Source organism: Condylura cristata, unplaced genomic scaffold (assembly GCF_000260355.1).
Source record: "Condylura cristata isolate star-nosed mole 26May11 unplaced genomic scaffold, ConCri1.0 scaffold00011, whole genome shotgun sequence".
Classification (NCBI taxonomy): domain Eukaryota; kingdom Metazoa; phylum Chordata; class Mammalia; order Eulipotyphla; family Talpidae; genus Condylura; species Condylura cristata.
In genome coordinates, this window is record NW_004567112.1 from 5543270 (window position 1) to 5555427 (window position 12158).

The 12158-nt window shown below is 39.5% G+C and overlaps 1 protein-coding gene across 1 annotated transcript in view; it reads right to left on the reverse strand.

The window, feature by feature from the left end:
* Nucleotides 1-11516, reverse strand: part of INPP5F (inositol polyphosphate-5-phosphatase F) — a 40551-nt gene extending 29035 nt beyond the window's left edge. Inside the window, exon 1 of the mRNA XM_012723630.1 lies at nucleotides 11435-11516. The gene's annotated coding sequence lies outside the window, so the exon portion shown is untranslated. The remainder of the gene's footprint in view (nucleotides 1-11434) is intronic.
* Nucleotides 11517-12158: the final 642 nt, after the last annotated feature.

Genomic DNA, 12158 nt, shown 5'->3' on the forward strand with positions numbered 1-12158 from the left:
CACTCAATGATGGGAATAACATGGCATTAGGCAATTTTGTTACTGCGTGAGAGAGTCAGAGTATAAGTACATAAGCCAAGATGATGAGTCTACTACACACCTAGGTTAGACGGGGTAGCCTGCTGGAACCAATACTACTTGTGGGGTCTGCCACTGACACACTGTTAAGCACCACATGGTTGTATATTGTACATTTCATTTGTACAAAAGAAATGTAAATTAAAAATTAATGAGATTGGTCATTCATAGGAATAGGTGGAAACAGTGGAAAAGGGGGGGAGAAATAAGATGAAGGGTGAAGGGCATGTCAGGTCTCTGAGTATTTCCTTCTGTATGGTTCTGACTGTGAGAACCATGGTAATGTCTCACATGTCAAAAATAAATACTTCAAGTCAACCAGAATGTACTGGATAATCAAAGAGAAACGCAAACCTAAATCTGTCATGTGACCTAAATCTGTTACAAATGGAAAATGTAATCACAACATAGGAGACAGGTAAGAAAATTGTAACCTAAATAATTTTGGAAAACAGTGCTTTGAAAAGATAAAAGACAGGCCCTCCCTGGTGGCGCAGCGGGTTAAAGCACAGCACTAAGAAGCTAAAGCCACTTCCTCATGAGTTCGATCCCTGCCTGCCCCGGAGGTGACCACATGGCGCGGCAGACCTCTCCTGACCCGCCCACTGCTCCCCTCAGCAGTGTACTTCGTCGATCTGCCTGTTCTGCTCCCCACTCTGTCTCTGGTGAAGCCTCTCGCCGCCCCTGAACCTCTGCCCAGTTCTGTAAGCACAAATAAAAATTGATCTTTAAAAAAAAAAAAAAAGAAAAGATAAAAGACAAAAAGAACTACAAACAACACTCTGGTTAGTGAATTTGTTTTTCAGAGAGTATGGGTTAGCAATTTCAAAATGACAATTACACTATGAGAAAATAAGCAGCTACACTGAGGTGAACTAGGGAGTTGGGGTGGTCAAACAAATGAAAGAATATTTGATAAATACAAGAAAAATGGAAAAGAAACACCCAAGCCCCAATATATAGGTTTCCATCCAAATTTCTACCCACATAAGATTTTTAATTAAAGAACAGTCTATGAAAGAGAAATACTATGTATTTTTTAGAATTACATAGCACTTTGATTTCTTCCATTTCCCCCCCAGGTGTTAACCAACTTATTTTAGGGATAGCACTTGGGAAATATGCTTTATGTATTTCATAAACGCAGAAGCTATTACGTGTTTCATAATTCTTTATAAAGTAGGGTAGAATTTACTCCAAAGTTTCAAAACTTATACAGACAATTTCACTATTCACTATCATTAGACATTAACCAAGGGCTTACCCTGTGCTGAGAAGTATTTTAAGAATGGATCTGGTAAGATACAAAGCACCTAACACATAATAAGTATATTGCACATATAAACCAATGGCATGGAACACATTTTGTTGAATAAAAAGAAATATTTACACAGGTATCTTTACTTCACAGGAATAATTTCTTTTAATATAAATGATTTTTTAAATGTATTCATTACATCATTTTTCATTTTTGTACAATGTATGAGTTCCCCATGAAATTCCTACCATATATGCATTTGAATTTCTGCCAAACATTTAAGTTTGTGATATGGTTAACAGAATTTTTGTTTTATGTTTTATGTTTATGTTTCTATTTTTTTTAACTATATTAAAAGAAATTCCATTTTTCCTCTCATGGAAGTGAGCACAATCCACCCCTGAATATATTCAGGGGGCACCACCCACCAAATAACTTCCAGGCACCACTACCACCACCCCAGCACTGTGCCAGTCACGGGGCCAGCCACCTGGTGACGAAGAGACCACGCTGGTTTCCATGCTCTCAGTGAATAGACAGCTAGTTATTAATTTGCTCATCTTCCAAATATATCAACTAGCCAGTGTTTCTTGGTCGTTCTCATTAGTCAGTGGTTGCTCTGTTGCCTACTAAGTTTTCCTCTGTCTGGGCTTAGCAAGGTGACAAGGACTCATAAGGTGACAAGGACTCACAAGGCACTTTTTTTTTTTCTCCCCATTATTCATCCTTCATTTTATAGAATTTACTATTTCTTTTTTACTTTAAAAAATTTTAATATAATAGTTTTTTTTACATCATTTTATGCCTTTTTCCATCTCAGTTGTAATCCCCATGGGCTTCCCATCACCAAATCACCCGTATGCCATCAGCATAGTCCAGAGCACTTCTCCCCTACCCCCCATTTTTTATCTCATTCCCCACTTCACCCCTGTAAAATTTCTCTGGTATATAGTTGTTCATTATTATTATTTTTTACCCCTGGTCCTTTATGCTCCTGCTATGAGTGAAACCTTCTGGCATTTTTTCTTCTTCTTTCTGGCTTATTTCACTAAGCATGATCACCAGGCACTTTTAATAGGCTTTATTTCAGAAGTACCAAATGCAATTAGAGGCATATTCAGCTTAGTCTATGAAGCTTAACATTTAAATCCCTAGTAATGACCTGCCATAAAACGAAATAATCTATGAGGTTCCGTACAAATATGCAATCCTTTTAATAGTCTCGGATTAGAAAAGTGTAGCTTATAAAATCATCATTGGGCAAAATAAATAACCATATAAAAATGCATTTTCCAGGTAACTACAGATTATCCTAAAATGCTGTTTCCTGTGTGTTCACTGAAAATGAACTATCTGTTAAAACAAAGCATACTGAAAAATTTTTTTATCACAATGCAGGTTTATAAACATGAAGATAATTTACTGCTTTGAGGGGTGATATTAAGAATATCCTGCCTGATGCCCTGAGCTCCCAGGTGAGGCCTTGGTCACGCATAACCCTGAACTGGAATAAGTAAATTGGAAAATGAATGAGAAAATGCACAGTTGTTTGTTATCTGAGTTTTTTTTTTTTAAAGATTTATTTATTTATTTGTACAGAAATGGGGTACAGGCCAGAGATGCGGAGGGTGAGAGGATTCACCAGAGACAGAGTGGGGAACAGAACAGGCAGATCGATGAAGTACACTGCTCAGGGGAACAGCAGGTGGGTCTGCCAGGCCATGTGGATCTCCTCCGGGGCAGGCGGGGATCAAACTCATGCGGAAGTGGCTTTAGCTTCTTAGTGCAGTGTTTTAACCCGCTGCGCCACCAGGGAGGGCCTGTTGTCTGAGTTTTAATTTAGAAATCTGGTGATGGTTTGGTGACAAGAAATAATGTATAGGAACTTAACTCTTGTTCATATTAACTAGCCTGTGCTAAACTGGTTTTGTTATATGTTTCTTTATTTAAAGTGACTATTTCTAAGAACCAGTTGTCACATTAGGTAAGGACCTTAGTTATTGAAAGCACCTTTACAGATAGCGCAAGGATACAGTCAATCTTACTTTAACAATCCTCTTCCTCTTTGTGAGGCTAAAATCTTATTATCAATGACATAAGAATCACTGAGGAAAACAACTGGTGTTTAAGAACAAATAGGCTTATAACCTTAAAATGGAATAACCATGAGATAGCCTAAAAGACAACTTACCCTGCCTCTAAAGAATCATTCTGCTTAAAAATCTAAAAACCTGCCAGTTAGAGATGTGCTCACAAATAAGAAGCACACTTGTCTGGTGACCTCTGGAAGAGTTCAGAACCCTGGATTCACACCCATGTGTCCAGTTCAAGCATTGTTCCCTGCAGGGAACCTCTATACAAGAAACTGGGACTCAAATTAGGGATAAGGGAGGTAGTGGAAAATTCTAAAACATAAAGTGATGCAACAGGCTGAAGGGCCATGCAGTACCTAGGTCCCTGGAAGAGAGTAAAAGCATGAAGAGGAAATCCAAAAAGAGCATTGAGAAGATGCCAAAGGCAATCTCTCACACCACTTAGCTGCCTGATGCCAAGCTATTAATAAGTTAGATAAATTACAATTAAAAGCTAGTCTTAGTTCTAAAATAAGATCCTTATGAATAATAAAATGACCATATTTGAATTACACTTTAAATCATTTCAACTTTGGTAGAAATGTTAGGTCATAAATACTGTTTCTTTAGAATATTTCCAAGCAAGTTTAGTACATGAAAAATCACTGGTAAGTTACCCAAAGGTAGATGTATTTAAGTTTTAATTAAGATAGAATCAAAAGAAAACAGCAAATGCTGTTTTCTGACTTAAATGTCTTAGTGGCTTTATGGAGATAAAACATACACAAAATTCACCCAGTGTAAATATCCAACTTTGAATTTTCAGTTATACAACCATCATCACAATCCTTACATGTTCTCAATTATGTAAATTGCCAGCAGACAGCAAACAATATACCTCTCTTACAAAATAGTGGTAGACAAACTCCTACATAAACAGAGGCAATATCTAAAATCTTTTATAGAAAATTACCCATGTTTCTTGACTTTTCTCTACTATTTCCTATTTATTGTCCTTCTTTTAAAGGGTTGCTCAATCAGGAGTACCAATTCACCAATTCATTCAGTTGTAGCTGTTCTATGTATTCCTATCAATGTGCTTTCCAATTCACCTATTAATTTAATTTCTAATGTTTGTCTCCTTTATATGATTCCTTAGTATTGTTTTGTTTTCTTTATTCCTTAATGCATTTATTACTTTAATAATAACACCTTGGATATTAACAACAAAAATAAGTAAGTAAAAGGCATGCCCCAGACTCAGTCTCCAGCAGAGAGCTCCGCAGGGGTCTAGTCAGCCTTGTTTCCTCAGGTGTGGAGTTTCTAGGAAAGGGAAAGCCATGCTAGTGACAGGCCAGTCATTCACCACAAAAATCAATAAACCAGTTCATACCATTAATATATCAATGTCTACAGATAGCAGAAGCCTAAAATGGCACTGTTTAAAATTATGTACATAATACATTTTCCCATTTTAATGACTGAGACATCTTCATTTCAAAAGTGGAGAAACCAAGGTGGCCAATAGTGTTGATGAACGAGCCACTTGAGCAAGATGCGCTGTGACTGTTCACTTCTGAGTGAAAATTCACTCAGTTACTAAACTAAGTGCCAAATTAACCAAGACTCCTGACCATTTTCTCCTGAAACTATTTCTGTATATGTTGTGACTATCTACACTTGCTTTATAAATTCAAACTTTTCTTGCCCTGAGTTTATCATCTTTTGTCTTCAAATAGATTTTAATTTCAGGAGCGTTTATGAGCCACTTAAAGCCTTTATCCTAGAGCCATCTCCCCAGGGGAAACCGCAGCTACAAAGGGAGCCCGGGGAGCTCTGGGTCTCTCCCACAGCTGCGGCTCACTCAACCAAAGACCAGCTCTCCCCTCTTGCCTCACCCTCAGCCCTGTCTAAATCTGCTTACCCAGCAAATTTCAGGCTCCTCTGTCATGTGCTTCACACCATGTTTTTCTTCAGAAGTTTAAGCTGAGTACTAAACTGTGTGACCAGGTAATTAATGTCCATCTCTTGGACTCGAGGATCCTGGAAGCTTAACTTCTGTTCCCGGTCACCCTCAGCACTAAGAGCAGGCATTCCACAAACATTCACTAACATCTGCTGAATATTGCTGAATAGCCCTTGCTGTGGGCCAGAGAGGGAGACCCAGCTGTAAGCAAACTGTACACAGTCCCGGTCTTGCTGGATCTTATCCTCCCTCCCGAGGGGAGCTAGATGCAGGAGGTAATGCCTGTGCAATTACAATTTGGATAAGAAACTGATTGTAGTTCTTACTTCCTTAAGATCACTACCACAGATAAATGAAACGTTGATTTCTCATACCTTCACTTTTCTGTTGCCTATTTAGCACATTATATGCATCCCTTCTGTTCCTAACTGATCAAACTAAAGAAAAGGCTAACAATTCTAATTAAGTATTTTCTAAGCACCAGGGTAATAGGACAATTTTTTGGCAGAGCTTACTAAAATGAAGGGCAATTATTAGCAGAGTACTACAACTAAACAATACTTTAAAATTCTTCCACCACACATTTTTAAAAAGGGACATGTAGATTATGCCATGTAACCTTCAGTAATGCTAATATTTAATTATTAAAAACACGACTTTCCCTAGATCATTATGTAGTCTTTCAGTGACATGTTAAAATTATTGCTCTGCAAACAACTCTGGGGGAAAAAACATTTCAAGGTTAAAATTTGTTCCAAAATTGTAGAGCTAGAGTTTAAATGGTTCTCAAGTGGAATATCTGAAACCTTTAAGTCACTATTAAAACTAAGGGAAAAAAAGAACAGTCAGCTTCTACCAAATGTTTCCTATCACCAGAACCATGACAGGCACTTTATTGAGTTTTATTAAATCTCACAGTGTTATCATCCTTATCTTGAGGTTTCATGAAGTGATCTGAGCTTCGACAGGTGAGTGCTCCTGGGGTCCACCTACCTCTGGAGCAGGTGCCTATTTGATGATATTGAGGGGTGGCCCATCTCACCGGGAAATAAAGGGCTAAGGAGCAATGGTGGGACTCTCTGATGTGCCAGTGGACATTAGAGTCCAGTTATGGGCTATATTACATCTCCTTAAAACACATATATTGGTCCCCACCCCCTGTGCCTCATAATGTAACCCTATTTTAAAAAGGTAACTAAAATTAAAATGAGGTCATTAGGATGGACCCTAATCTATTATGATGGTTGGCCTGGTAAGAGGAAATTTGGAGACAGAGTCACAAAGATCCGAAGAGGATGTGAAAACAGCCAAGTCAAGGAGAAAGACCTCAGAAAAAACTGCCCTGCAGACACAGCCTTCAGAATTATGAAAAACACCTTCCCATTGTTTCTACTGTCAAGTCTTTTTGCAGTGGTAACCCCAGCAAACTAAATCACGACAGCTTACATTCCAAAGAGCTCAGCGTGAAATGCCAGTCAGGAACAGAGGCATGACTCACCTACGCCGTTTTTCAGATGTCAATGACATCTATTCAAATAAATTTATGTTCCCATCTCATTAGGCAAGAACAAAAATCATGCATTAATATGTAGAGAGTAAGTAGGAGGAAAACAGAGACCAGAAAGGTAAGATGCTCCCATGGGGAGTGCCCCGAGTGAACAATCCCAGCTCTAACACACACCAGAGCACCTCAGTCAGCCAGCTGACAGGGCGTCCAAAGCAAAAGCTTTAATGGGCACAGGGAGGGTAAAGGGTGAGGCCCCTGGTAGTAGGATGAAGAGAAGGAAGAGAGGAGTAAGAGAGATGCTCAAAGAGGCAAGGAACTTGCAGAGGGCAGGGGTGCAGTTTTCTCCCAGGTGAGGGAAGAGCAGCAGCAGAGGGCCCAGAAAAGTGTCCTTTGCTTCCTCCTGCTCCCTTTTTAAAGAGCACACCTTAGAAGAAAAAACCACAAAGATAGAGATCAGAAGAGAGAAAAACTGAGACATTTGCCCTACCTTTTTTTCCTTTTGTATTTTCTTTCTCTAGTTGACTGGACATTATTTCAGAAAATATTATTACTGGGAAAAATATTATTCTGTCTTTCCCTCTTCCAAATATTCTATAAACAGGTTCCAACACTGTCTACTAAACAGCTGTGTGTGGTCCAAAGAAAGGCACACAGTGCAAGGAAGAAAACAGGGCTGGCCACAGGAGACCACCACACCATCTCCACCTCCTAATGACCAGGGTTTCAGTGCAAATAAACTCAACCACTAATTCTGTTTGTGCACTGCTCACAGTAGGTAGCTTGTGGGCTCTCTGCCAAGGGGTTATATAACCCTCCTGCTCTGACTGCTCCCCAACCCCCACTGCCCCCAGCCTGAAAGAACGGACTTCTGAAGCGTGTCTGAACTTCCTGACCAGGACAGGTTGTTGGTCCAGGGTGGCCATGAAAAGTGTATCATAAGGGTCTGACCCTGACTCACTGCTACTATTCAACTCAAATTGTAACCTGGATCTCCCTGGTGGTGCAGGGGTTAAGTCTCATTACTATCAAGCTGTGGCCAGCCACTGCCAGCCACTGAGCCTGAGCTCCATCCCAGCCTGGGAGGTGATCCACATGGCCAGCAGACCTCTCCTGTCTCACAGCTGCTCCCCTTGCTGGGTATCTAAGTAGCTCCATCTGTTCTGCTCCCCGCTGTCTCTGGTGAACCTCTCACCCCCTGCACCTCTCTGGCCTATACCCTAGCTCTTCTCTGTATAAATAAAAATAAATCTTTTTTAAAAATCGTTAACCTGGATACATAAGATCTCCAGAGGACCTTTGTGGCTAATGTACATCCCAGTACTTCACTTAGGGATGAAGAAACAAAATCTGGTGAGAGCACATATGATAGCAATATCAAATTACACACTGTATCAAAGCTAATGAAAGTCAAGGTTAGCTGTACTCACTCCTGAATTCAACTCTACCTTCCATACTCTGTGATATAATTGCTGTCCTCTCTCCTGGCTGCTCTAGAATAAAATGTCTCACAGAAACTCTGCAGATAACAGAGCATCTTGTGTGTAGGGATCTTTGATAATTTAAGGAAAGTTCTTCAGGTTAACTGGCAATTTATTTATTCAAGTTTTGTAAAAGCTGACAAGGCCACCATCTGGAAAGTATCAAAGCTGATCTGCCTCCGAAGTATTATCTTGGAACCGGTATTCTAGGATGTAAAATTACCAACAGATCAGCAACTTGCCTTCTAGATCTCTAATTCCAGCGAGAGCTGGAAAATCATGAGATTACATGATATTTATCTTACCATACAAGCAAAGAAAGATTTTTTTTTAGGAAATTACGATTACATTGTTTATTAAGTTTTGTGTAACTTTTGCCATTTTTTTTTTTCCTCAATCTTGATGGTTGGCCAGTTTCTAGTGGTGTTAGGGAAGACCAGATGTTGACTGGCTTGAGGGGAAGGGAAAGTACCATTTACAGGCAGAAATCTTGTCCTACAAGCACAAAACAGAGAAAGCCAAGACAGAAGAAGACTAAAGGAGATGTAAAGGGACAGGGAGTCAGAGGCCACCTGCATCCAAAAGATTAATCTTGGGTCCTCTATAACATCTGCTTGCTGATGGTGGTAACTTGGATTCCTGATAAAAATTTGGTTTTTGCACAAGCTGACAGATTTGTATTTACAACCAAAACAATCTTGATTAAATAGTGGTTTATAATTTACTGAGCACCTTCTGGTAAATTATCTCATTCGAGACTCATAACACGCTCTTTGGGAAGTTGCCTGACAGTTGATGAGGAAGAGGCTGAGGGGTGTTATGATCCCCATTCAACCAGCTCAAGCAGTGCACACACTTAGAACATCCCTACTCACACGCAGTGTTATGCAGCTTTCTTTGGCCAATGGAATAGAAGCAAGACCAGTGATGCAAGCAGAGATCTGATAAGCCATTGCACATTGGGACTTGTCTCTTGACCCCAAGGCACCAACCAAGGGGATGTCTAGAAACCCAGGAGAGAAAGACAGAGAGGACCCAACCCATAAGAGGTCTTGTGTGGAGAGAGAAGCCACATGAAGGAAAAGAGTCAGTCAAACCCCCAGCTGGACACTGCACACAGATCACCATGCTGACAGCAGAGCAGAGCAGAATGGCCTGGTCAATCTACACTTTGTTGATGTTTTAAGAGTTAACTTTGAGGGATCTGGTTATACAGCAAGAGATACATAAAGCAAGTTAAGTAACTTCCCCAGAATCTAAAAGTTAATAAATAAATCCAAGGTCTCATGACTGACTGTAGTGAAATATTCATTGCTCCACGATGTGCCCAAAATTGAAGAAAAACAACTCTAAGTTTCACATTTCATTTAAATAACTGAAAATGAATTTCAGCTCAGAACACTCAGCAGTGAAATTATCCTGTCAGCATATAAATGAATTACAAATATATGTATGTAAATGTAGACAGGTAGAAGAATATTAACCTAATACTTAACATGGTTACACAATGTCTAAACGCTTTCTCCTTCGTATTAAAAGACTAAAAAACTACTAACGACAGAACATACAATAATGCTCACAGATGGTTATTTCTAATAGGAAAAAATAACAAAATAATCGCCCAATGACAGGAAAAGGGGCAAATTATTATATAGTCATATAATTCTGACAATAAGAAACTAAAGCCTCATATGACAACATGGGTAAGACTTAAAATTATAAAACTGAATGGGGAAAAAAGTATAAGACACAAAATCTTAGCATTAATTGTTTAGGGGTACAGATGAAAGCAAAATGAAAATCAAGGGAATTATAATAAATATAATGTTTTCAAAACCACAGGTTCTCTTGCAGGAAAGGAAGAGGATACACTTGGCAACAGGTACAGCAAGGCACCAAAGCCCCTGGTCACGTTTTACTCCTTAACCTGGGTTGGAGGGCTATGTGCTTGTTTTACAGCAACCTATGTGCATATCTATGATAAACAGATTTTTATGCCTGTAAAATATTTCATGAAAAAAAACAAATTTTTAAGAACTTGAGACTCTAGCAAAGAAAAATTAGATTTTCTCCAACATAATACACAGAAATCCATCTAATTGCATTTTGAAAAAATAAAAAAGAGTACACGGCAGAGATGGTTATACTCATGATTATACACAGCAATAACAACACAGCCTACTGGAGTTCATAACTCAGTAAAATTGATACCAAGGGGAAAAGAGCTATTTAAACTATTTCATTTAGTCCTTTTCAGGACTTTCTGGGACCTGTCTGTATAACATCTGTTTTCTCACCAACAAAATTTCCTCTAAACCGGAACATAGCTGTCTGTCCTTCCAAGCAAGGGTCTGGGAAATGACCTAGACATTCCATTCTTTGTCTGCTCTGGAGCGGGTTCCCAGAAAGGACACACACTGTGCACCCATACTCTCCCCTGGCCAGGCTGACTGTGTCAGGGATAGAGAGCTGACCTGGAGCCACCCAGTCAGGGTCTGCCGCCTGCCCACCTCTCTAGCTTATTCCCACTACTCTCTCCCTGGGAATCGGTCAGGCGGTGTATCTTTCCATCAGAACACTAGAACATTTTTCAAATAATACGTTCGTTTCCATGACTATGCATGGGGTCTGTCTTCCCTCCCAAACTGTGAGCTCCACAAGGGTGGGGAGGGGGTCAGTTTATGCTCACTGCTGTGTTCTGTCAACTAGTGCGATTCTCCACACACAGTAAGTAGTCAATAAATGGTGGGTTTTTTTTTTTTTTTTTTTAAGGAAGAAAGGACTGTAATATTATGCTACTCTTTTTCTAAAGCTTTAGTTTTATTTTGTAAATCTTAATGGAAAATACACCTATTTGGGGCAGACCCAAAACTAAGGCAAACAAATCAGTCATAATAGAATCTATATTTATCTCCAAAGAAGAACGTCATATTGTGAACTTAATGTACTATATACATTGATTTCCAAAGATACACAACAATGTTACTTTAAAAAATGTGATAGAATGGCAACAGAATGCAAAAAGGTGATAAACTACAACAGATTGGCCAGTTTAAAGAATCTATAGAAACATACCTGAGTGAAGCTGAATTTTCCCAATAACACCTTCCACCAACCCCAAACAAATGGGATTCCAGGCAAGAAGTAGATCAGTAGCTAAAAAATATAAAAAGCAATCATGAGAATATATTAATAGAAAACATATTAAGACATTTTTAACAGTATTTTTTAAATGTCCTATATCCCAAAAGAGAAGTTACAAACACCCAGAAGTGAGTGCATTACTAAAAAGCAATTTGTGAAAAAGCATTAAACCTAAGTCCTGAATAAGTAAGTCTTCTGGTATAAGTATAGTTAGGAGCAAGAACTAACATCCTGAAGCACTATTCAGAGGGAGGCAGTACTCTGGCGCCCTGCAGTGGACAAACAGGCTGGTGCACTACAAGTGGGCACAAAGGAGTTGCCGGAGTTGCCGGGACCTGTAGCTATTGTCAGCCCATATCCAAAGACAAGCCTGAGACACAGCCATAGCATGTCCACTTCCTGGCTCACACTTTGGGAAACATCCTTCCTAAAGAAGCTTACGCCAAGTAAAGAAATCCAGAATTCCACTGCTCTTGTATGCGACATCTACAAGGACAACAGAAGCAGCTACCATTCACTGAATGCCTGCTATGTGTCTGGCATCCCTAATCAGGGTTCCTCCTCTGAAACACAGAACACTGATTTAGGGGGCTGTATTCTCAATGCCCCCCAAGAATGGCACATAACTGGTACCGTTGTAGAGACATACAAGAAC